Source organism: Lissotriton vulgaris, chromosome 7 (assembly GCF_964263255.1).
Source record: "Lissotriton vulgaris chromosome 7, aLisVul1.2, whole genome shotgun sequence".
In the NCBI taxonomy this organism is placed as follows: domain Eukaryota; kingdom Metazoa; phylum Chordata; class Amphibia; order Caudata; family Salamandridae; genus Lissotriton; species Lissotriton vulgaris.
In genome coordinates this window covers 1,084,976,607-1,085,002,047 of record NC_141695.1, presented here as the reverse complement: position 1 = coordinate 1,085,002,047, position 25,441 = coordinate 1,084,976,607, and the positions used below count along the sequence as shown (strand labels likewise).

The 25,441-nt window shown below is 45.8% G+C and overlaps 1 protein-coding gene across 1 annotated transcript in view; it reads left to right on the top strand.

The window, feature by feature from the left end:
- LOC147702957 (phosphatidylcholine:ceramide cholinephosphotransferase 2-like) overlaps nt 1–25,441 on the top strand; it is a 214,185-nt gene that overhangs the window by 105,791 nt on the left and 82,953 nt on the right. The window lies entirely within an intron of this gene.

Genomic DNA, 25,441 nt, shown 5'->3' with positions numbered 1-25,441 from the left:
CAATAAGGGTTTAGTCAGCACTGTACCTTGGGAATAGAATGTAGGAGGTCTGGTATCTCTCTCTCAGGTCTCGATATCCCAGTCACCCGCAAGGGTAGGCTAGAAACGCTGGAGCTGGATTTTCTCTGTAGGAGAAAAGACAGCGTCTTTCTCAGCGAGTCAAAGAGGAGGAGCAGCGTCCGTGGGCTTCTCGCTTCTGCTGGGCTCTCGGAAAGTAGATTAGCTGCTCTGCTCCAGAACCACCACTGTGTGTTTGCTTAAGGCAACGTTGGTATATTTATACCTGAAAGGTGCCGAGTTTGACGTAAGGTTTGGACATAAGACGTCAATAAAGATGTCACTAAGAACTGGCCGTTCTTACAGTGCTCGCAGGAGTTCTATTACAAATCCAAACAAAGCAAGCGGGGCTTTCCCAGGTTGCTGGAGGTTTGGTGTGTCGAAAGAACTCGGTGTGCTCTCTAGGAATCCAAGGAAGTAGCTTTTGCCGTGCCTTGGACTGCAAGGGCGATTTACTGAAATATGGATCTGATTATTATGCCATTATAGGGATATTATTGATTATAGCCGTATAGGGGCATAAAGTCACAATATTGAATCGGGTTCCTAGATAAAACACATCAGTGGTACCACCCAAAACATCTATACCCCGTGTGCCAGGCAGTGTATGGATGTTTAAAAACATCCCTTTTTCTATTGCAGCTTGTGCTGCGGCCCTTTTCGGGCTGCAATGGAAAAAGTTTTCACGATTGCTGATCCCGGGGGGACCGGTCGAACTACAAATATGGCCGACGTACAGGGGCACGCATGCGCCTTGGTCGGCCATACAGATCACAGCGCAGCCACCCCCGAGCAGTAACGCTTTGCGTTCTTGTTTCAGGAGAATGTTGCTTACCTTCCGGGTCTTACATTGCACTTCCGGGGCTTTGAGATCCTCGTCCACGTACTGCTTCGTTGCAGCATTGTTTCCTTCCCGGATCTCCTCTTCTCAGTGTTCCTATTCCGTGCACCTCCTCCGCTTGGTGGACTCCGTTTTCTCCGTCTATCCGCTACCTACAAAGAATAGGAAAGAAAGACAGCTGCATTACTGAACAAGACGGTAACAGCGCTTGGTGCACACATTTATTTCTATATCCGTTGCCCCTTGTGTATACTTATTTGATCCTGTGTTCCTGACGCTGTGGTTATCCGTTCTTTCTGCCTGGGATTAAGTTACCTGTTACAAAGAAGAAAAAGGACATTAGTTAGTTGTACCTGAATATAAGGTGACACTTTTTGTTTGGCCATTAGGAAACATTTACTTTGGGAATTACATTACGCAAACAAAAGCCTTGTTATAGGTGGGTACATTAGCATAGGACTTTCGCTACCATTCACTCCTTTTAATTAAGTTTCCCTCTAACTAAGTAGTTTCCTATATTTTCGTCCAGACAGAGACACATGCCTCACAACTTCAGATACTTGAATGACTTAGAAAAAGGGAAATTGTAAGGTATGGAATAGCACATTTAGAGGGAATAAGGGGTAGAAACTGAACCCTTCCATATACTTACCAGTTCTCTGTTCTCTCTTGTCTTTGGCTTTTGTGCCTTGTCTTGCCTGGTTCTGTGGCAGCCAGGGGTTCGATGTGGGACCCCTTATCTCGCTCCTTATTTTGTTTCCCTTCTTCTCCCATTTCCTTAGAGATTGTCCTGTGAAACCAAAACAGGCAAGGCATTCGGAAAACTAGTGAGCCCGAAGTCTCAGAAGACAAGGACTTCGGGTAATTCAGGATTGATTATCTCGCAAACAGAGGTACCGGCGTCACTGCCACGCCATTTCTTTCTCTCCTTGCATCTTATATGGGGGCACCAGGTTGCAAACGTGCAAATAATGGTGGATTCCGGTGCTTCAGGTACCTTCATGGATTCACAGTGGGCTCAGAGCTAAAAAATTCATTGGGTGTCTATATCCTCTTGTGAGGAAGTCACAACCATAGATGGTAGCAGCCTGAAGTCTCGTCCCATTACACATGCTTCTATCGATTTAACTTTAATCATTGAGGAGAAACATTATAAAATCATTGAATTTGATCTCATACAATCCCCTAAGTTTCCAGCTATTTTAGGGCTGCCCTGGTTATGTCGACACAGTCCATTATTGATTGGAAGACGATGACATTCACTTTTAACCACGATTATTGCAAGGAACATATTCTTCATGACACAAGCAGTCCAGAGAAAGTGAAAGTCATTGCACTCACCAGTACAGATGAATCTGTGTTCCCTTCCATTTATCAGGACCTCAAGGACATTTTTGATGTGGAAAAGGCCACTAGCCTTCCCCCCCGGAGGTCCTAAGACTGTCGGATAGATCTGTTGCCTGAAACTTTAGTTTAGGGTTTACTCCTTAACAGTAAAGGAGAACTTGTATTTGCGAGAAAACTTGGAGGAAATGTTGAGGATTGGGTTTCTCTGCCCCCCCCCCTAGGTCACAGGCATCTTCATCTTTTTTTTTTATACCGAAAAGAGAGGGGGGTCTTAGATGCTGTATAGACTATAGGGCATTGAATGCCATCACCATCAAGAACAGGTATTCCCTGCCACTAATATCCTCTCTCCTTGATCAAATAAAAGACGCTCAAGTGTTCATTAAGTTAGATTCGAGAGGGGCCTACCATCTTGTGAGAATCAAGGAGGGAGATGAGTGGAAAACGGCTTTCTGTACTAAGCATGGTCTATGTGAATATCTAGTGATGCCATACGGACTACGTAATGCCCCTTCTGCTTTTCAATTTTTTATCATTGAAGTCCTAAAGGACAAGTTGGACCTGTTTGTCATTGCTTATATTGATGACCTCTTAATTTATTCCCCTTCCATTCAAGAGCACAAAATTCATGTTAGGATAGTCCTCAAACGTTTGCGAGACAACCAATTGTACTGTGGGTTAGAGAAGTGCTATTTCCATACTCAACTAGTAAGCTTCCTGGATTCATGGTGTCTCCACAGGGAATAAGTACAGACCCAAAGAAGGTAGAAGCCATCACTCATTGGCAGGCACCACAAACTAGTAAAGAGATCCAGAGCTTACTTGGCTTTGCCAATTTCTATAGACGCTTTAGTGGCAATTTTTCCGATTTAGTCTCCCAAAAACTAGGCTCCTGAAAAAAAGGGGTGAGGTTTCAATGGACCCCTGAGGCAGATGAGTCCTTTATTAAACAGAAGGAAGCCTTCACACTAGCGCCCATACTAAGGCATCCAGATCCTGCACGACCCTTTGTGGTTGAGGCAGACGTATCTCAACTGGCAGTTGGCAGGGGTCCTTTCTCAGGCAGATCCAAGCACAGGACGTCTTCATCCCATATCTTATTATACACGGAAACTGGCTTCGGCGGAAATGAATCACACTATAGGAGACAAGGAACTATTGGCCATAAAAAGGGTCTTTGAGGAGTGGAGGCAGTATCTGTTAGGGGCCAATCACAGGATAGCAGTGCTCCCAGATCATCGTAATCTGCAATTTTTGAAATCTGCAAGGGCTCTATCCATGCGACAACTACGTTGGGCTCAGTTTTTCATTGATTATGATTTCATTATATAGTTCTAAGCAAGGAAAAAGAACGGGAAAGCAGATGGTCTGTCAGGTTTAGGTTATGAACCCCTAGAACCTCAAGGTGAGCCTCCCCCTATAATAGCCAGAGAGCGAATAATCGGTGCTCTGTATTCTGAAGACAACTTGTTAAAGACAGTTAAGGAGGTACAAGCATCCGCAGCTATGAGAGAGACAGTCAGTACCCAGAAGTCACTAAAACAGGACCTGTTCTACGTCCAAGGGGGTTTAGTACTTCCCACCCACGATCTGAGGTTACAGGCGTTAGAGTAGAGCCACACTCATCCTCTCGCTGGACACCTGGGGTACAGGAAAACACTGGATTTACTAAATAGACACTTCTTCTGGTGGCCTAGCTGGGGAGGAACACAAAGTACTATATTCAGACATGTCATATGTGTGCCCAAGGGAAAGCCTCTCACCAAGCTCCTGTGGGGTTGTTACAGCCATTACCCACCTATCTCTTGGCATACAGTAGCCTTAGACTTTATAGTGTTTTTACCAAAAACTGCCCAAGGGAACACTACTCTCCTTGTTGTAGTAAACATTTACCAAGATGGCCCATTGTATCCCATTGAGGGCTCTCCCCATCTCCAGAGTGTTAGCTTCTGTATTTGCTCTGCATGTTGTATGCTTACATGGCCTTCCCTCCATACTGGTGTCCAACAGGTGGGCTCAATTAATTTCAAGATTTTGGAGGCGGTTGGGAGCCCTCTTGCAGATAGACGTTTGGTTGTCCTCGAGCCACTACCCTCCGACAGATGGCCAAACTGAGGGGGTACACCAGTGTTTTGAACAGTATGTCAGGTGCCAAGTCTTACACTCTCTTTCTGATTGGGATGAGATGACAAGAATTGCTGCGTTTTCATAAACCAACAGTTCCCACTCTTCCACTGCTTACTCCCCTTTTTACTGTACTTACGGTTTTCACCCACTAACCATGCTATCCCTGTTTCCTTCCCCTTGTTCTACCCCTGCAAATGTAGATTTTGTAAAAGAGATACAAGATATACACAAGACAGCACAGGTAAATCTAAACAAAGCTAAAGCAAGATATAAAGAAAGAGCGGATCTCCACAGACGCACAGAATCTGGATAAAGCCAAGGGGACGAAGTAAGGCTATCAACAAAGAATCTTGCACTGAGAGGATTTTGCTAATTCAAACCCCGGTTTATAGGCCCATACAGGATATGTAAAGTGGTGAATCCTGTTGCTATGAAGCTAGACCTTCCGGCTTCTCTAAAGATACATCCAGTATTTCATGTTTCTCTTCTGAAACCGGTAGCACCTGGCATGCACCTCCCTACTGTCCCAGCCCCTGTGACAACGAAACAGAATATGAGGTCGGGCTATCATCCATTCACGTAGAGTAAGACACAGGCCCCAGTATTTGATAAATTGAAAGGGTTATAGTTTTGAGGAATGCACCTGGGAGCCAGCTAGTCAGGTGCACGCTCCTCGGTTGTTGCGTTTGTTTCATAGGCGACATCCCGATAAACCCAAGCCGGTAGGGGGTCCATGGAGGCGGATGTACTGTCACGATTGATAATCCCGGGGGAACCGGCGAACTACCAATATGGCTGACATACGGGGGCACGCATGCTCGGTGGCCGGCCAAACAGGTCAAAGTGCAGCCATTCCTGAGCAGTAACGCTTCGCTTTCCTGTTTCAGGAGGGTGTGCTTACCTTCCAGGTCTTACGTTGCACTCCCTGGGCATCGGGATCCTTGTCTGCATCCTGCTTCATTGCGACGTTGTTTCCTTCCCGGATCTCCTATTCTCGGTTTCCCTGTTCCGTGTGCCTCCTCCTCTTGGTGGACTCCGTTTTCTCCATCTACCCGATACCTACAAAGAATAGAAACGAAAGACAGCTGCATTACTGAACAAGACCGTAACAGCGCTTGGCGCAAATATTTATTTCTATATTCCTTTCCCCTTGTGTATACTTATTTGATCATGTGTTCCTGACGCTGTGGTTATCCTTTCTTTCTGCCTGGGATTAAGTTACCTGTTACAAGGAAGAACAAGCATTTGCAATGCAATCGGTATGCATTTGTGAGACTTTGAGCTATTGGCATTGTAAATGGCAAATGCCTGATATTTATGTTTTGAAAACCTGTAAGCGTTGTTTAATCACACACTTTGTACTTATAGTTCTTGCTTGTGAGACGCAAGGCTAGCAGTAAAAAATGAGCAGTTACTGGCAGCTTTGCTTCTCATATGTAAGGCTTCTCGTAAGCAAGGACTACAAGTACAAAGAGTGTGTTTTCACATCGCTCGCAGATATCCAAAACACATAAACACATTAACCTTATTAATCCTCATTCACCACCAATCTCACTTCACTTCGCAACCAAGATGTCTATACTCATACTCAGCAAGCTGAGAAAAGTAGGCAATTGTAAATGGAGACCTCATAGAAGACCCGCCTACTGGTATCATGACTTGCTTGGGTGCTAATGAAAACCAGGTGAGATAACTCATCCTCAAGCTCCAAGAGCTAGATGACAATCGTCGTGATACTTCCAGGGGGTGACTAAGAGTAACCGACTTAGCCCGAAGAGTATCGAGGCAGCATAATCATAGGACTCAGAGAAAAAAAACAATTAGTTCTGAGCCCAGTCTGAGTTGCAGCAAATCCCAAAATGCTGTCATCTTCCTACTGCAAGATCTATCTAGGTCCAACTTAGAGACCACCAATGCTGAGGTCAGCCAGTTTGAGAAGGAGGGGGGAGTGGGTTCTGTCTATCTTTTGCAAATTTGTCTCCTGGCTAGCAGGATAGCATAAAAAAGCAATGATCTGGATGAACCCGTAACATTGGGTGTAAACCAAAAATAATCAAAGATAAGTCAATGTGAATTGGACAACCCAAAGTGCTCGCCAAGAAATTGCCGAAGCTGTCCCAGAAGGTAGTCAAAGCAGGGCATTCTTTAAATGTGTGAGTGTCTAAAGCTAAAGCCGTACCGCATTTCTTGCAGCTAAGTGGTGGGCCTTTGATGATTTTGGAGAGCTTCTGGGGGGGAAAAAATAAGCCCTATGAATGGTAAACAGGTGGTTCCTTTTCAGCCATCCAGGATCTTGCAAGAGTTCAGCCATAGATAGTCACAATTTTGTGCAGGTAAGGAACCCCCCCCCCCCCAACAGTTCCTCAGCCAGTTTAAATTTGCAGTCCGCAGATTCAATTATGGCTTGATAACAAAAAGAAACCTCCTTCCTCCCGGGAGGCTTAGCCCCAAGATGATGTTCTAAAAAACTGCCACCCCCAATTGGGTTATTATGATTTAATTGCGATTGAGTCCAACTTTTCAACTGAAGATATTTGAACCTTGATAGGCCTTCTCCAACTTTATCTTTATGTTGTTGTCATGAAACAAGAATGCCGTCAGAGACCAGATCCCCCCAGACCATCAGCCCGGCTTCTCTCAAAGGAACTGCCAGTCTATCCCTTAGACACTCCAGGGCACCAGGAGAATCCCAAAGGGGAGTCAAGCTTGAAAAATAACAGTACTAACCAGCATTTTAGAGAGCATACGCAAATGTGCGAGTTGAAAGGCCCAAGCATAAAGCAGGAGATCAGGCAGAGCAAGGCCTCCTTTCTCCCTCCTCCGCCTCAGCCTTTTCCATGCAATTCTTGTTGATTTATACGCCCAAACAAAGGAATGAATATCCCGCTGTAGCTTATCTATAGCAGATTTTTCGAAGTGAAGGGGAATGCAATTAAAGAGGATGGTGACCTTAGGGAGTATCGACATCTTGGCTAGGTTGACCCTCCCGAGAATGGATAAAGGGAGTTGAGCCCAGGATTTCATCAGCCTCTGACACTCCCTAGCCACCATAGTTAAGTTTGTCTCAGCAATCTTTGTAATATCTTGCACAATGTTGATCCCCAAATATCTCATCTCAGAACTGATCTGGGGCTGATGCTGGGTCTTTCCGGGGTTCCAGACCATGGATTCTGTCTTCGCGGCATTCATCTCTTAGCCTGAGACAAGACCAAAATCCTGTGCCAGGCTCATCACGGCTGGAAATGCTGTTTGCAGGTTGGCCGAAAGGACTAAAATACCATCAGCATACAGAGCGACCTTCCTCTCCCACTCCCCGTACTTAAAAGACTGAATGTTGGGATCATCACTGAGCCATTGAGCAAATGGCTCGATATATAGATCAAAGAGGAGAGGGGTGAGCGGGCAGCCTGTTTCCCCTTGAGATCTTAAAAGTGTCAGTGGTATTACCATTAGCAAAAGGTTTGGGTGTTGGTTCCTGGTATATCAACGGGACTATTCAACAGAACTTTTTCCCTTGATTAAATTTCCCCAAGACCTCTGTCAGGTAGGTCCAGTTCACCCTGTCGGAAGCCTTAGTGTCGTCTAAGGTCATGACGGCCGGGCCCAGGGCCAGAACCTCTGCCTAAAGCAGCCAACCCAAAGGTAAGCTACTCACGTAGAGAGCTACTAAGCCTTAGACCCCCCACCTCTTCCTGTGATTACATCCATGATCTAAATGGACCTTTCACTAGCTGCTCTCTATGTAAGCCAGCCCAGCTCACTCTCCCTATAAAACCTCTCCCTACAAACCCGCCTCCCTCAAACTTGCCTCACTGAACTGTCGCTCTCTTCCTAAACACGCGACACAGATTAACCATCTCATAGAAGACCTGGAGATAGATATCCTTTTCCTCACGGAAACGTGGCTCGGCCCACATTCCCAATCAGACATTGCACTAGCAACCCCCCTGGGCTACTGTATTCAATCCCTACCCCGTCCCTTAGGCAGAGGTGGTGGTGTCGCCATTATTCACCGAGAACATCTCCACTGTAAAACCTGCGATGCGCAGATTACCGACTCAGAAAGTCTTCATTTCACCATCAAACTAAACCCAACCAATTCACTAACAGGATTACTTGTGTACCGTCCCCCCGGCCTCCCAGGTCCCTTCGCTAGTTCCCTTCTAGACTCAGTCACAACCCAGGCTCATTCCCTATCAAACTATATGATAGTAGGTGACCTGAACATCCATCTGGAAGACCCGGTAGACTCGGTAGCGAATGACCTGATCTTAGATCTAGCGGCACTCGACATCCGCCTACTTAACTCCGGTGCCACCCACATCAAGGGTCATCTATTGGACCCGGTGTTCACTAGCTCTTCCTCGATGCAAGCGAAGGAGGCCCTTCCCCTTCCCTGGACAGACCACTTCCTAGTCCCCTTCCAACTACCTGGAACTTTCAGGAAACACCAAAAACCTCCCACCTACAGCAAGGACAGGACCTGGTCCAGACTCCCCACGGAAGAATGGGCTAAGACCCTTGAAAGAACCACTCCTGCACACGCAGAAGACCCGGCTACCGCAGACAAAAAATTCAGAGACTGGATCACCTCCTCCCTGGACTTAGTACTCCCACTTAGAACTAGGGAAGACAAAAACGGCAAACCTGGCTCAGCTCCATGGTACACCGCGGACCTCCGAATACTTCGCAAAAATTGCAAACAAGCCGAACGACTCTGGAGGAAAAACTGGCAACATGCCAACAAAGAAGCTTACCAGACCACAGTTAAACTCTATAAAGAGGCCATCAGACAAGCTAAAGCCTCATACTATGATACGCGGATACAAGAATCATCCAACTCAGCCAGAGAATCCTTCTTAATCGTAAAGGAGCTGCTCAAAGTCCCCATCACTCCCCCCTCCACCACCCCTAAAGTTGACAGAAGTAATGAGCTAGCGAATTACTTTAATGACAAAATCACCCGCATCCTGACCTCTCTCCCACCCCCCGGTCCCCCCAGCCACACGGAAAGCCATTTATCCCCCGACCAGGCCGAAAGTAACTTACGCCCCATACTACCGACATTCCGGCCAGTAACCTGCCTAGAGGTCGAACGAACCTTAACGAAAATGAAAAGTGGGTCACCTTTGGATCCAGCACCAATCAGGTTCCTCAAAACCGTAGCCTCAGTCATCGTACCCACTGTCACGGATCTTATCAACAGCTCGCTCGCCCACGGATCTGTCCCCGACAGCTGGAAGAGTGCGGTGGTGAAAGCACTTCAGAAAAAACCTCAGCTAGACCCAGCAGACTTGTCTGACTACAGACCAATATCTCTACTTCCTGGTATCAGCAAAGTAACTGAGAAATTGGTAAACACACAATTGTCACAGTTCCTTGAAGCCACCAACTTGCTTAGACAATCCCAAACTGGATTCCGCCCAGGCCATGGAACAGACACCGCACTTCTTGCAGTCATTGAGGAAGCAAGGCGCATACTGGATTCAGGAGGATCAGTGGCAGTGATCCTCCTGGATCTAAGCGCAGCCTTCGACACAGTCAACCACCGTGTCCTTCTGCATAGACTGGCGGATGCAGGACTTACCGGCACAGCAATCAACTGGATTGAATCCTTCCTTACAGGGCGCACTTTCCAAGTGTGGGACGACAATCATCACTCATTCACTCTCCCACTCACAAGCGGCGTCCCTCAGGGCTCCTCCCTGAGTCCGACGCTTTTTAATGTCTACATGGCCCCTCTTGAGGACGTGGTAACACCATTTAACATAAAAATGGTAAGCTATGCTGACGATACTCAGTTGGTCGTCTCCCTGTCCCAGTTGATCGACCATCCAGAAAACCTGACCAACTGCCTTACAGGAATTCACAACTGGATGAATAACTCATCATTAAAACTAAATGGGACAAAGACGGAGGTGATGCTCCTAGGAAAACAATGGACGACCATCCCTCCAGCACTCTGGCCCGATGTGTTCGGGGAAATCCCCCCCCCGAAACGTGAAATTAAGACACTCGGTGTGTGGCTCGAACCAGAGCTTACTATGAAAACACAAGCAACCAAAACCTCGGGCACCTGCTTCGGGCTCATGCGCACGACCCGCAAGATCCTGCCCTTACTGCCACCTACTTCTAGGAAACTACTCATTCAGGGACTATACTGTCCCGCCTGGACTACAGCAATCTGGTTTATCTGGGAGCCCCTGAGGCCACCCTAACGAAACTCCAGCGGACACAAAATGCGGCGGCACGCCTGCTCACTAACATCCCCTCCAGAATGTCCGCCAAGCCGGCCCTCAAAGTTCTGCACTGGCTCCCTGTGCGCCAAAGGGTGCAATTCAAAGTGTTGTGTACGACACATAAACTGATCAACGGATCTGGCCCGGCGATCCTCAGCAAAATGATCACCCCCTACACAGCAACCAGATCCCTACGATCCCAGAATGAGAACCTAGCTAGCATTCCTAGATTCGAAAGAACCCGCACAGGAGGACGACAATTCTCCGTTCAAGCAGCTACGGGATGGAACGCTCTTCCCCGCTCCCTCAGACTTGAACCTAACTACCTAGCATTCCGCAAGAAATTAAAGACTCATCTGTTTCCTAAATGAAGTCCCCTTGACTGTCTCCCCTCCCTCTCCTCCCCCTCAACAGGATCACAAATCTTATAGCGCGGGGATGCCCTAAGGTCACCAGGCGCTTTAGAAATCGTTATTAAATTAAAATTAAATTAAATATGTAGAGGCCAGATCAATAGCCCCTATAAAATTATAGGTACGGTCTGATAGCTGCCGACCCTTGACAAAGTCCTTCTGATCCAGATGGAGAATATCCCCCGCCACAAGTCCCAATCTGGCCACCAAAATTGAAGCGAAGATTTTGTAGTCTGAATTCGAAAGTGAAATGGGCCTATATGACCCTCAACTTGATGGATTTTCCCAGGTTTCAGAATCAAAATCATTGTGGCGTCATTCCATGAGACTGGGAGCTTTAAGCCTTCTTGTTATATCTGATTAAAGCGCTTTGTCAAGGTGGGGGCAATCATGTCACTCATTAATTTATAGAGCTCAGCTGGGAGCCCATCGGGTCCCGCAGCTTTCCCATTCTTACAGAGTGATAGGGCTTTCCTAACCTCATCTTTGGTGAATTCCCGGTCTAAGAGTTCCTGCTGTTCGAACTTAAGGGAGGGAAGAGAGATGCTATCCAGCAAGCTCTTAACATTAGAATTGTCCAATCATTTATCCTCTCGATAAATGTCTTGGAAGAAGGTCTGGAATGCATCCCGAATTTCATCATCCGAAGAGAGAGTAACATTCCCACTAATAATTTCTTTGATCTGGTTTCTTACCCGGTCTGATTTAGTTTTCCATGCGAGAAGCTTACCTGACCCTTCTCCATACTCCAAATGGGCAATTTTACTTGCCTCCTATCTTCGAATGAGCCTAGTATGCAAGATATTCTCCAACTGACCCTTCAGTTTGTGAAAATTGGTCTGACATGCTTGCTGGATTTCAGCAGGAGCCTGGCAATTTAGATCAGTCTCCGCTACATTCAACTTAGCTTCAATTAGTGAGATCTCCTCTATATATTTTTCATTGCTATAGCTCGACCTGCTTGTAATTTGACACCGCAGGAAAGCCTTTAAGGAATCCCAAACAACTGATATTGAAGCTGAGTGTAAATTCACCCTCAGAAAACATTCAGTTTCCTGGGATGAGAAGGAGATCTCCTCTTCCTCCAAAAGTAAGGCACAGTCAAAGGACCATGACCTGGTGAGATTAGGTAGTGGGCACTCTAAGTCCAGCAAGATACCAGAATGGTCTAAGAGGTGAGATGCCTAATAAGATTTTTTTTTAACTCTGCCTCTTAGAGATTGACTTATCAACACATAATCTATTCTAGATTTGTGCTGACACTAGTGGTTTCTATACGAGACTCCCAACTGCTGGCCTGATCTTTCCCTCCAAATGTCAGAGAAGGCGATTGCTTCATCACCCCCAATAAAAAATCCAGAGATTTAGAAGGGACCACGGCTCTATTATTTGGTGACCTATCTAGTAAGAGATTCAAAACTATGTTAAAATCACCTGCTAGGACTAATGGTTCAGGAAAATCCAGCAAATGAGAAAAGATAGTCTTAAGAAAAGAAGGGTCATCTTGGTTGGGTCCATAATAGCCAACCAATGTAAACTGGATCCCGAGAATAATAGTTTTCACAATGACCCATCTGCCACATGGGTCAACTAGCTCGAATAAGATACGAGCCCTAGCTGATTTTTTAAATAAAATTAGAACCCCTCTAATGTTTGCTGACTGGCTAGTACTGACATGAGAACCAACCCATATTTTCTTCTTAAGACTGAAAGTCTCTTCCTTAAGCAAATATGTTTCCTGTAGAACAATGACCTACGCAGGGGATTCCCCAAGATATTGCATGATTTTGTCTCTTCTCAGTCTTATGCGCAGGCCATTGACATTTCAGGACAAAATCTGTATAGAGCTCAAAGTCGCCAGGAGAAATAGCCAGCACCAGCACTCGATCCAACGGGATTCCATAATTGTTGCTCTTAAGAATGAGATTAATGAGATTGAAAAAAGGTGAATGAAAGACATTTTTTTTTACCCCACTGCTCCCAACCGCAAACCCTGTGCCCCACCACCCCACCCCCAACCCTGGAGAACCATTACCCTGATTATCTGGGCAGATGTAGTCCAGAGATTGCATCCCAGAGCAACCCGCCCCTCCCACCTTCAAAAATGTTAGAAAATATGAAAAAAATTAAAAAGAAAAGAAACCCTTCCAACCCTGAAAACCATTAAGAGCCATTAAGGAAGATGCGGGAGGAAAAGCGTGCACTTGTACTTATGTGTGAAGCTTTTAAAAACATATATATATATATATATATATATATATATGTTTTTTATTTCCCTTTTAAAAATTTTAATGTACCTTCCCTTTAATCTAGACTCTAACGTCCTTCTTTCATTAATGTATACCTTTTATTTGTTTATTTGTTTATTTTATTTTCAGTTCCTACTTTCCTTACACAGATTATCCGACCTCGCGCCGCCCACTACATATGGTTTACCTATTGCTCTAACTTCATAATCATTATCTGATTATCAATTATGGTGATGATGGAAGGAGGTGGAAAGTGAAACGAGAGAAGAGACCGCTAGTAAGAATGGATACAGTAGCGAGACCCAGGCCAAGTTTACTTCTTAAGGGACCCCCTTGCTAATAATGTTGAGCAGCTCATCCGCCTCCTGAACTAATCTTAAGTTATACATTTTGTTGTTATGCATAACTTTCAGGAAGGCGGGAAACTTTAGCTGGGCTACTACTGCACCATGCTTTTTAAAATCTTCCAGCTTCCTTCCCAGCTCCCAACTGCCTGTCCAGTGTGAGCCTGGAAAGGTCAGAACGGATTTCAAAAGAAAACACTTTAGCCTTCAATGATTTTACTTTCAATGCTAAATTAAGGATCCTCTCTTTTAAAGAAAATTAATTAATATGTTCCTGGGCTTAGATCTGTTGGGATTTCTACGAAAAGGATCCCTGTGCACCCTCTGTATGTCATGACTCAGTAATTCTTCTGAGTCCTCGAGCTGTAGGGAGGCTTTAAGTAGAGATACAATATAGGATCTAAGATCTGATCCTTCACTCCTTTCCGGGACATTTAAAAGGCGCAAGTTGTTTCTGCGAGCATTGTTTTCCAAAATTTACATCAGTCGCGGAGGTCTGCCCCTTCTTTCCTTAGCAATGAAATGTCCGACTTCGCAATTCCAAGGTCTTCTTTTAATTTACCAACATTATTCTCTAGGTTTACAGTCCTGGAGTTCAGTAGATCCACCTTTTTCTCCAGAGATTCGCAAAAGCTTCTGATCTCTCCCTGATTAACTGCAGATACCGTAAAACCCTTCTTTATATCTTCAGACAGTGTAACAAAGAGTGCTTCCAAGGCTGAAAATGATGATCTGGCCACCACTTGCTCCTTAAAAGGATCACTGTTGGAAGGCGCTGCTGGCTGCAGCTGCGACTGGGTTTGAGATTGATCCAGAGGGCTAATAGTATAGCTGGCTGCTGCCACGACGGGGTCTGAGATTGTATTGGAGTTACCCTGCTGAGAGAACTGATTTGTGGCAGACTCCATGATTTTATCGGATGCTGCAGCCCGTGATAGTGACGGAGTTGTTGAGGTGGTTAAAAGGACTGAACTTTTCCTGAGGGTTTCGCCCTGTGTAATGATATCCAGGACCTCTGGTTGGACCCTGAAATATGAGCACAATGATGGGGTAACCCTGACTATGGTGTTAGCAGGGTTACGTTTAGACCTCCTAGGTTTAATAGATCTGCCTTTAACTTGGTATGTCTGAAAGGCAGAACGGTAAGGGGGACGGTGGCAGCTTCTCCCCGACTCCGCTTGGCGCCATTATTTGAGCATTTCTGCTCTTCTTGTGTTTTAATTGCTGCTCCGTGAGCTCGTGAAAGATTTTATATTGTCAATCTGAATTAGCGTTTTTAAAAAGGGAATAATCTGTTTTGTGCTTAATACTGATTTAATAGTTGCACATTGTAAAAATTACCGCTTACCCACACGCACTGAGGGACCTGCTCTGTTGTAGCTCGACCTGTGCCTGCACGCCCAGTCCGACCCTCCAGCCAATCACGGGCGCGGAAGGCGGGGCAGAGCCAGGAACATCCAAGGAGGCGAGCGGTTAGCGCTCTAGCTCTCCCCTACTCGAGGGCTATAAAGGTAGCGAGGAGGCACCCAACTTTGCGGTAAGGGGGACGGTGGCAGCTCCTCCCCGACTCCGCTTGGCGCCATTCTTTGAGCATTTCTGCTCTTCTTGTGTTTTAATTGCTGCTCCGTGAGCTCGTGAAAGATTTTATATTGTCAATCTGCATTAGCGTTTTTAAAAGGGGAATAATCTGTTTTGTGCTTAATACTGATTTAATAGTTGCACATTGTAAAAATTACCGCTTAACCACACGCACTGAGGGACCTGCTCTGTTGTAGCTCGACCTGTGCCTGCACGCCCAGTCCGACCCTCCAGCCAATCACGGGCGCGGAAGGCGGGGCAGAGCCAGGAACATCCAGGGAGGCGAGCGGTTAGCGCTCTAGCTCTCCCCTACTCGAGGGCTATAAAGCAACTTGTCGGCTCAACGCGCAGTGTTGACGCGCAGTGTGGCGCCTACTCCTGTGCCTAAGACGAGCCAAAGACTAGCCCGTCCGCGACAGGACGGGGCTAGGGGCAGGGGGCTATGGCGATTACTAGCAGTCACTCGGTGCCGTTCCATCGCCCTGCTCTTACGTACTCCAGCCAGTCCTTATTGGATATGGGCAGGTATGTCTCAACGCTGTGCTCCCATATGGTTGAGAGCTGCTTAGAGGGACCGTTCACCTGCAGGGAATGCTCCACACAGTTTACCATCAATGCTGTAATTACTCCGTGTCAACATTGCCCGACCCTATCTGGCCCCACTAAATATCTAACAAAGACAACTGTCAGCCCTCTTAATGACCCACCTCTAAATTGTAAGAGCTTCCTGTGCAATGCGCGCTCATTAGTGTCTCACTCCACTCAGGTTTGGGACCTTATAACTTCAGAGAGCCCACATCTCTGCTTTTTAACTGAGACCTGGCTTAAGCCCCACACTGTCCCGGCCATAACTATGGGGGTGCCGGCAGGGTACAAAATAGTGAGGATGGACCGCCCTATTAAAACTGGGGGTGGGTTAGCCATTGTCTTCAAACAGGAAATGGAGGTGGTGGTTACCGAGACAGTGTGTAACCCACAAATGGAGCTCCTGATTTTCACTATCAACCCTAGCTCTATGGAATCTAGGAAAGGAGCACTAGTTTATCGACCCCCGGGTCCTGTTGGGAATTTTTTCATCCAACTTGTGGAAATACTTGCCCCCCACATGCAGATGAATTCAGATTTTATTGTGGTAGGGGACTTCAATGTCCACAGCGAAATAGCGACATGTCTGGAGGCACAGATACTCCTGGCTGATCTGGCCACTCTTGGCTTTAATCTAATGAATCAGGGACCTACACACATAGCTGGTCATACACTTGATATTGTGCTATGTAATTCTACATATATAAAATGTCTCCCTCCTCACCAGGTGGATTGGACTGACCACGCCATCATTGAATTCTACACCCGCTCCAACCATAAGGCAAAAGGTATCCGGAGGACTATGGCAGATGTCAGAAGACCCTGGAACAAATTAACTTCAGAGGGCTTTAGGGGGAAATATTTAGAACCCAATTGGGCTGAATGTGGGGACAATGTTACCTCTGCATTAACCAAATTCAATGAAGCTATAATCTTAACCATTGATCATGTTGTTCCTTTGAGGACATATAAACCGCGGCCTGCCCCTAAACAAGAAGTTTGGTTTACAGACGATCTTAGACAGTTAAAGCTTACTATGAGGAAGTTAGAGAAATGTTGGAGAGCTACACGTAAAGCAGAGGACAAAGAAAATCACAGGACCTCCCTAAAAAGTTACCACAAAGCTATTCGGGCTGCACGGAAACACCATATCGCAGCCCAATTATCAGCAGCTGGTAATAACTCCAAAGTACTCTATCAAATTTTACAAACATTCACTAAGCCCTCGGCCTGCGAAACGGATGGGATTGAGTCCCAGAAACTTTGTAATAACATTTCACAGTTCTTTGTCAGAAAAATTGAAGGCATCTATGCTAAGATCTTAGCCTCAAAATCCACCGTTAATAACATGGGTTCTGTTAATAGCATGCCTCAGCCTCTCCCTAGCTCAGCAGAAAATAAGATCAGTAAACTTGCAGAATTTCCACCGGTATCAATGGCGGAGATAACCACCCTAATCACCCAGACAAAGAGTGGGTGTCCTTCAGATATCATCCCAGCACGGGTCATGGCACTTTTGAGTGACGAGCTGGGGGCTGGAATTCGGCAGGTCGTCAATCTTTCCCTGAGCACAGGGGAAGTTCCCCTTGGCTGGAAGCATGCTTTGGTAAGACCTCTACGGAAGAACAACTCCATTCCATGGACAGATCTGACAAACCTGAGACCCATCTCCCTCCTCCCTTTCTTAGGGAAGCTCACTGAGACGTTTGTAAACCGACACTTATCCAAATACATCGAAATTGGGGGGGGGCTCGATCCATCCCAATCGGGGTTCAGACCCAGGCACAGCACTGAGACCGCCTTGCTGTCCGTCGCTGACGATCTTCGTATGCTACAGGATAAGGGTTTTTCCGTTATCCTGGTGCTCCTAGATCTGTCAGCGGCGTTTGACACTGTGTCACATGATATCATGACCGCCAGACTAATTGACATCGGTCTGGGAGGCAAGGCGCTGGCCTGGTTAAGGAGTTTTTTCACCAATCACACTCAGAGAGTCATACTGGGTCCTTACCAGTCAGAGGAGGTTGAGATCTCAAAGGGGGTGCCACAGGGCTCCTGCTTGAGCCCAACGCTTTTCAACATCTATGTGACACCCCTAGCTAACATCATGAGATCTCATGGGTTTATCCCTGTATCGTATGCAGACGATACTCAACTCCTCTTTCCGTTTAAAATCATGACTCCTGAGGTGCGTAACTCCTTTGCACGGGGAATGAAAGAGGTGGCACATTGGATGGCAGCAAATTTCCTTCAGTGTAACGTCTCTAAGACTGAGGTCATGCTCTTTGGGGAAGACAAACGATTATGGACTCCTGACTGGTGGCCTCAAGATCTAGGCCCAGTCCCTGTACCAAGTGTGGTAGAGAAAGACCTAGGAGTTAAGCTGGATCAGGAGCTTGCCCTTAAACATCATGCTAATCAAGTAGTAAGCTCCTGTTTCCATGTTATTGGCCTTCTCCGAGGGGTATTTCCCCTGTTACCTGATACCACCAGGAAAACACTAATTCAGTCGCTCGTGTTGAGCAGACTGGATTATTGTAACGGTTTGTTGCTAGCCGCCAATGAGGGGGTCATTGCCAGACTACAAGTCGTGCAAAATACAGCTGCACGGCTTGTTTTCAATGCCCCGGCCCGCACTCCCTCAATTCCACTATTAAATAAACTCCACTAGCTTACGGTGAAACAGAGGGTGTTGTTTAAAACGTGCTGCACCATCCATAAATGCCTTACTGGTAAAGGTCCTGACTATCTAACTAAAAAGTTCATTCCCTACACCCCCGGAAGGTCTCTGAGATCTGGAGATCAAGAATTGCTATGTATCCCTAGGTTTTGAAAGTCCAGACAAGGGGGAAGGGCTTTGTCAGTAGCTGGTCCAAAGCTCTGGAATGATCTCCCCTATGACATCAGAGTTTGTAAAGAACATTTTCCTTTTAGGAAAAAACTAAAAACTTTCCTGTTTAATTACTAATTCTGATAGGGCAATTATTATACATCAGACAGGGCTTTTATTCACAGATGTTGCCAAAGGCGCGGAGATACTCGAGTTCCTAGCGCGGTATAAGTCTGTAAATAAATAAATAAATAAGAACTGCTGGTTGAAACTGGAGCAAATGGAGCCAGGGGAGTGTCCGGTGACACTGGAGTGGCTTTATCGGCGCTTTGCTTGTAATCAATCTCAGAGCCCTTGTTAGGGTTATTTCTCAATGATGACTTGGCAAGTCCTAAACCAACCCCTGCACCCTTTCTGTGCCTCTTGGAGTCCCCCTTAGAAGCGATGTCAGGTTGCAACACTCTCAGAAGAGGAGGGAAATCCTCCTGAGGGGCTTGATTCCCAAAAACTGAAGCCTCCTGAAGCTGCTGTAATTTCCTACTTTCAGAACCCCTTTCTGCTACCCCTGTACCTGACTGCAACAGTGGGGCAGAAACCTCTGAAGTATTGCAGAGGGCCTCCTGCTGGCTTCTCTGATTGCCTTCCGGAAAAAAACACAGATGCTGTCTCTGTTCACCCGGAGGTGTCCATGAGCAGCCGATCTACGGCCCCTGCGGAGTTCCAGGGCAGCCACAGACCAGCCAGACAAGACGGAGAGGCGTCCACCTGCCTCGCCGCGGCACATCCCCGGCTAAATGCCAGCAACGGTGTTGATTTCAAAATCTGCAACAGCTACGTGGTCGTAGTCAGAGAAGAAAAGACTGAGAAAACGGTAAGGCATAGGTCCGGAAGTTTTGTAGGGAGGTATTGGGAAGTTAAATGGGACCGGCGGCAGGAGCGGGAGCTCCGGGAGCAAGCGGTTGCTTAGCATGCAGGCGCCATGTTCCCCATTTAAATGTTCCAAGATTTGTCAATAAAAAGCATTGTTATTTACAATGCCAATAGCTCAAACTCTTGCAAATGCATGACTGATTGCATTGCAAACGCTTGTTGAGTAGAGGTGCACTGAGAGAGGTTATAGTTGTGCACAGTGGGGAAAGTTGACTGTCAGGGTACTACAAATGTCTCAGTATATCTGCTGGTGACTCAGGACTGGAAAATTAGTGAATGCTGCAGGTCAGGACAGAGGTGCATTAAAAGGACTCCATTGGCACTTGCACGAGGAAAGCGAGCATAGATGTGCATTGCTTAAGCTCTGTTAACCTTTGCGGTACTTTGATGGCAGTGCAGACTGTAGGCTGGGACAGAAGTGAATTATGAGGACTGGATGGGTGCTTTACACAAGGAAGGCTGGTATAGAGGGTCATTGTATGAGCTATGCAGACGTTTTACTACTTGGTGGCAGTACAGCATGTGGATCAGTAAAGGTTTGAATTAGGAGAACACGATCTGCGGTGCAGGGGGAAAGTCACTGATTTGCACGTCCCTCATTATTGGCACACTCGTGACATAGGTGCCCTTCAATTTAGAAAGTGTTACAACCTTGCTTCTGACGATTCAAAGTACTACATGCCCAACTAACTGAAGGAAGTTACCTGCATGGCTGTGTATATCTTTGAATCACCCCCGCCCCTAAAAGTGATGTTGAAGAACATTATTTGTGAATTCACAAACAGACTTTTCCAATTATCCACTGCCCCTGTCCACCTTAACCCCTTAAGTGCTGCTGACGGCCAATGGTCGTCAGCAGCGCTACCTCCCCAGTGCTGCGCACGACCATTGAATGTCCATTCAGCACTAGTTCTAATGGACAGCGCAGCACTGGGGAGAAATGTTTACACGCAGCTAAGGTGTTAACAACCAGCATGAAATTAAAAACATAAAAAAATGGGTAAAACCTCACAACGAAATAACCCATCAATGCACTAATTGCACAGCCCACTAAAGGACATGTCCCTAACTCTTTCAAACCCACTATTATTTATTTAAAAAAAAAAGATTGAGAGAATCGATTAGCTGTAAGCTGTAATGCATAGGAAGCTCTAGACTACCACCTAACTCCATAAAATGGAACGCTACATGAAAGAGGGACTGGAGGCAAGTATTCGGGTGGGAGCGGTAGTGGAGAGCGGGAAGCCTAGGCGTTGCCACATGTAGGGCCCGAACACCACATAATTTAAACAGAGCAGTCATCCCTACTGGTGCCCCAGGGCATAAAGACCTGCTGGTTGGGGAAGAGCCTACAGCTCAACCGGAAGAGATTAAGTGACATCTATACATTAATAAAATATATTAAGTTACTGTGTGATTGGCATCCCTTTCAAAAGCGCTCCATTGTCCCCACACGCCTCCAACAACAAGTGATTAGCATTTGAGGGGGGACTTGTTTGAAGGCGCATGCTTGTGGGCTCCATCCTGTGCCTCACACCGCATTGTTGTTTTGGAATCGGCACGGCAGGGGGTTGTGAGGGAACGTTGGATGCCCTGGAGGAGATCGCAGTCCTAGTTTGTGTTTTTAGGACTCCTCCTCAAACTGTGGTGAGGGACCGGTGGACACCCTTACTTATGCCGGACAAAATGAAGGTACGCAGACGCTATTCTAAATGCATGCCGCGCTGCAAAACGAAATATAAGTTAGCGAGCTGTGCACAAAACAAGACGTGTAGGTGCCATTGCGAGCCTAGCAGTTTAAGCAGAAAACACAAGGGCGCCATTACGATTGTCCCGTGTTGTGAAAAAAAACCACACATTTCAAAACAAGCCCTCGAACAAAAAAAAAGCAAGGTTGCTCACGCCGGTTAAATTGAAGGCACGTGGACGCTATTGTAAAAGCGTGCTGTGCTGCAAAGAAAAAATATACATATATATTTTATTGGGGGAAATTAACATGTTTAATGAGCGGTGCAAGTTAGCGAGCTGTTAATTTTAAAAAGAAGACGCGCAGGCGCCATTGCGAGCCTCGCATATTAAGCAGAAGACACGAGGGTGCCATTACAGTTGTTCTATGCTATGAAAACAAGTAAGCAGGGGGAGGGGGAGTGCAACGGAGAGCAGGGACGCAGCAGCGTTTACCTTGCGAGAGTGAGCTCGATAATTGCTAACAGATGGCGCCGCTCGCTTCTGCAAGGGAATCGCCACACGTGCACGCCTTGCAATGGAAAGCAATGCAAAGCGTGCACGTTTTGGGGGAGAAAAGCTGATCGATTACAAGAGGTCCCCTCCTAAGCAGAGCATTTGCGCTCGTAGGCGAGACCTAAAAAGGACATTTGTTATTTATACCTGAATATAAGGTGACACCTTTTGTTTGGTCATTAGGAAACATTTCCTTTGGGAATTACATTACGCAAACAAAAGCCTTGTTATAGGTGGGTACATTAGCATAGGACTTTCTCTACCATTTCACTCCTTTTATTTAAGTTTCCCTCTAACTAAGTAGTTCCCTATTTTTCCTGTTCAGACCCAGACACATGTAGGACAACCTCAGCTACTTGAATTACTTAGAAGAAGGGAAATTCTAAGGTATGGAATAGCACATTTAGAGGGAATAAGGGATAGAAATTGAACCCTTCCACATACTTACCAGTTCTCTGTTCTTCTCTCTTGTCTACAGCTTTTGTGCCTTGTCTTGGCTGGTTCTGTTGCAGCCAGGGGTTCGATATGGGACCCCTTATCTCTCTCCTTGTTTTGTTTCCCTTCTTCCCCGGTGTTACCATTGTTACTTTGACCTTGTTGGGTGCAATTCGGTGATTCAGGGAAGTTGCGGAGCTTTCGTTCCTGCAGAAACATTGGTGAACCCTGACAAAAGCTATGATTCCGACCGCCTACACAGTGGTCGCATTAAAAGTGGGTGGGTGGGACAGCCGACCACTTGTCCGTCGGTCCCAATCCCGCTGCTATGTCGGTCGGATGCTCTTCCATCGTAATCGGGTATTATGTGTAACTCCTACACCTTGAAGCCCTCATTGTCTTATGTAACATCTTGTACATTGATTTACACACTTGCAGGATTTCTCGTCACTGCATGATGTGTGTGTAAGGTAAAACACTCAAACACCCTCCATTGGGAAGAGTAGCACTATAAAAGAATTAAATTAAATAAATTGGTAAATGCCATTCAAGTTGTGTAATTACTCTACACATGGATACATCTGGCATTCTTACAGTGCAAGCCCAACTCTTACATAGGAGGTTTAAACAAAGTAAAAACACTCTTCTCTTAACCACCTATGATGTGATAACAGGCTGTGTACCATTGTTTTCCTGCATTATATTGGCATCTAGGTGTTACATTATAGATAGCTCCCAGCCAGGATTATACTCGCACAAAAGGAGAGCTCATGGCACCTTATAATGAAACTTTGTTTTTGCACCCGCTGCAATATAAAATATGACACTCCTTTGCACCTGCACTCTGCTTCTCTGAACAGAAAGCAGACAACGTGCAGGCGCTGCTGAGTTGTGCCATGGTGTTGGTAAATTACACTGTGACAAATTATTATATTTCCCTGGGGCAAGATGGATCCCCGACCCGGCTCAAAAACAGTAGCTAGATCCAGGATCATCTGGTTTCCCATCATTCCAGCACTGAGGCCAAATAATTAAAAAGCTTACTTATTACAGTGGTAACTGGAGAGTTTGTCGCAGCTCCACCCAAAATACTCGGAGCCTGCTGTGACAGGCTACACATGACAGGAAGATGAACCTACATGAAGAAGAGGTGCGAGTTATGTACTACATGACACAAGCATTAGTCACAATGTTTTACCTATTAGTTCCTTCGAGGCACAAACTATTCATGCTTTGGATGTAGATGTATGTCATTTCACAGCAGTCCTTCTGAGGTTTGGTTTTATTATTTCACATCGAATAATGTATTTCACATTTTTAGCATTCTATCTTGAACCCGCAAATTTAAACTGTAATTGTTCAATGTTCCAATATCACAAACCAGCCCTATCATATTACATATACAGTACAAGGTCAGTATGTGCGGTTGACAATGTTTCGATCCTTTTAGAATGTAAGGATCATCATCAGGACATTACAATTAGAATGCTTGAGACACAACTTATATAAAAACAAGAACAGAACCAAAAAGGAAAGCAGGGAAGAAAGAGGAGAGAAGAAACAAAACAAATGTTAATATCAAAAAGTGGAGGCAAAACTACATAACAATTGTGATCGGTCCATTTAAGTTAGTATAATATTGTAAAGAACCATACACATGTCCCACCTCCTGCGCCCTGCTACAATTCTGGCATTATCTTGAAGCTACTGTATATGCAATGTGATAGTGCTACTTTGTGATTTTGTGTATTGTGACATATGTGGAATATTATGTATAAATGCCGCTTGGAAATAATTGCCTGAGTAAAAAATAAGTTACAGATTCTCCCTTGCCCCAGTCCCACTATCTTTTGATAGATACATTTAAAAAAAGAAAAGAAAAAAACATTGAGATCTTGACATTTGTGGCAGTGGTAAATTTGTTGATCTTACTTTAATTATGTTTTGTGTAGGGGCCTTTAATCCTTATCCAATGTCCCAATGTACCTTTGGGTTCTCTTGTATGTCTGTGTAAAAATCCATCTTTTTGTATGAATGAATGAAATGGCATTTGTAACGCGCAACTATGCCCAATGGGCGTCAAGGCGCCTAACGCAAACAACAAGCTGACGGCAGTCAGAAAACAGGAGCTTACTGATATGCTTTAGTGAAAAACCAAGTTTTCAAAGCTTTCCTGAAGAGATCAAGTGAAGGCAATGATTTGATCTCCAGGGGAAGTGTATTCCAGGTCTGGGGTGCCAGGATGGAGAAGGCCTTGCTCCCCCATCTAGCCTTCTTAGCGCGAGGAATAACCAATTGGTTTAGCTCTAGCGAGCGTAAACATCTGTTCGGAACATACCTAGTGAGCAGAGATCCAAGGGCATCAGCTGGGCCTGCCATCAGAGCACTATACGTGAGGCAGAGAAGTTTGAACAAGACTCTGGAGGGAATAGGGAGCCAATGGAGATTCTTCCTAGCCAAGGTCATAGAGGACAGCCAAGGCAGGGCCAGAAGAAAACGAGCCGCCGCATTCTGTACAACCTGCAGGCGCTGCAGAAGGACCTTGTTGGCCCCGGCGTAAAGAATAGCATAAAAAGAAGCATAAAAGAAAGCATGCTGAACTTGTTTGTGAGCTCCTGGAAGTTACTGCACTGCATCCGCTATATAATGTGCAACATATACCCACATGGTGTTAACGATAGGGTGTATGTACCCAAGTGCCCCTAGACTGCCCTCTCGGTGCAAATTGGCCCTACTCCATATACCTCCTAGCCTCTCCGTTGAGAATGAAAGAACAGGTGCATTGTGTTACTCATTTTGGTGATGCTTTTGACTTCATGTGTGCATGTTCAGTAGGATTTGTCTACTGATACAAAATATTCACCTGGAACAGCAGTTAGCCCTCCAACGGTTCTTTGCTGGCCTGGGATGGCTTTGACTCAGTGACCTGAAGATATTTGTCGTACTGTGTCTTCATTTTTTGCCTCAGGTTTTACCTGTTGCTGTTCTCCGGTGATATGCCACTCGTCCCATCACAGAAAGAAAACCATGCAACATTGCAGTATTTGTCACTGAAAATAAGATGATCTCCAAATTTGACTTAAATAGAATTGTAGCCAAAGTCAGCTGCCATTACCAGAGTTCCAGCAGGGTACTGCGTTTACACACTCTTATAATTGCAAAGTTGTTAGAGACGTCAGTACTCTTTCACACCTTCATTTTTGGCCAGTGGTATTCTGAGCAAAA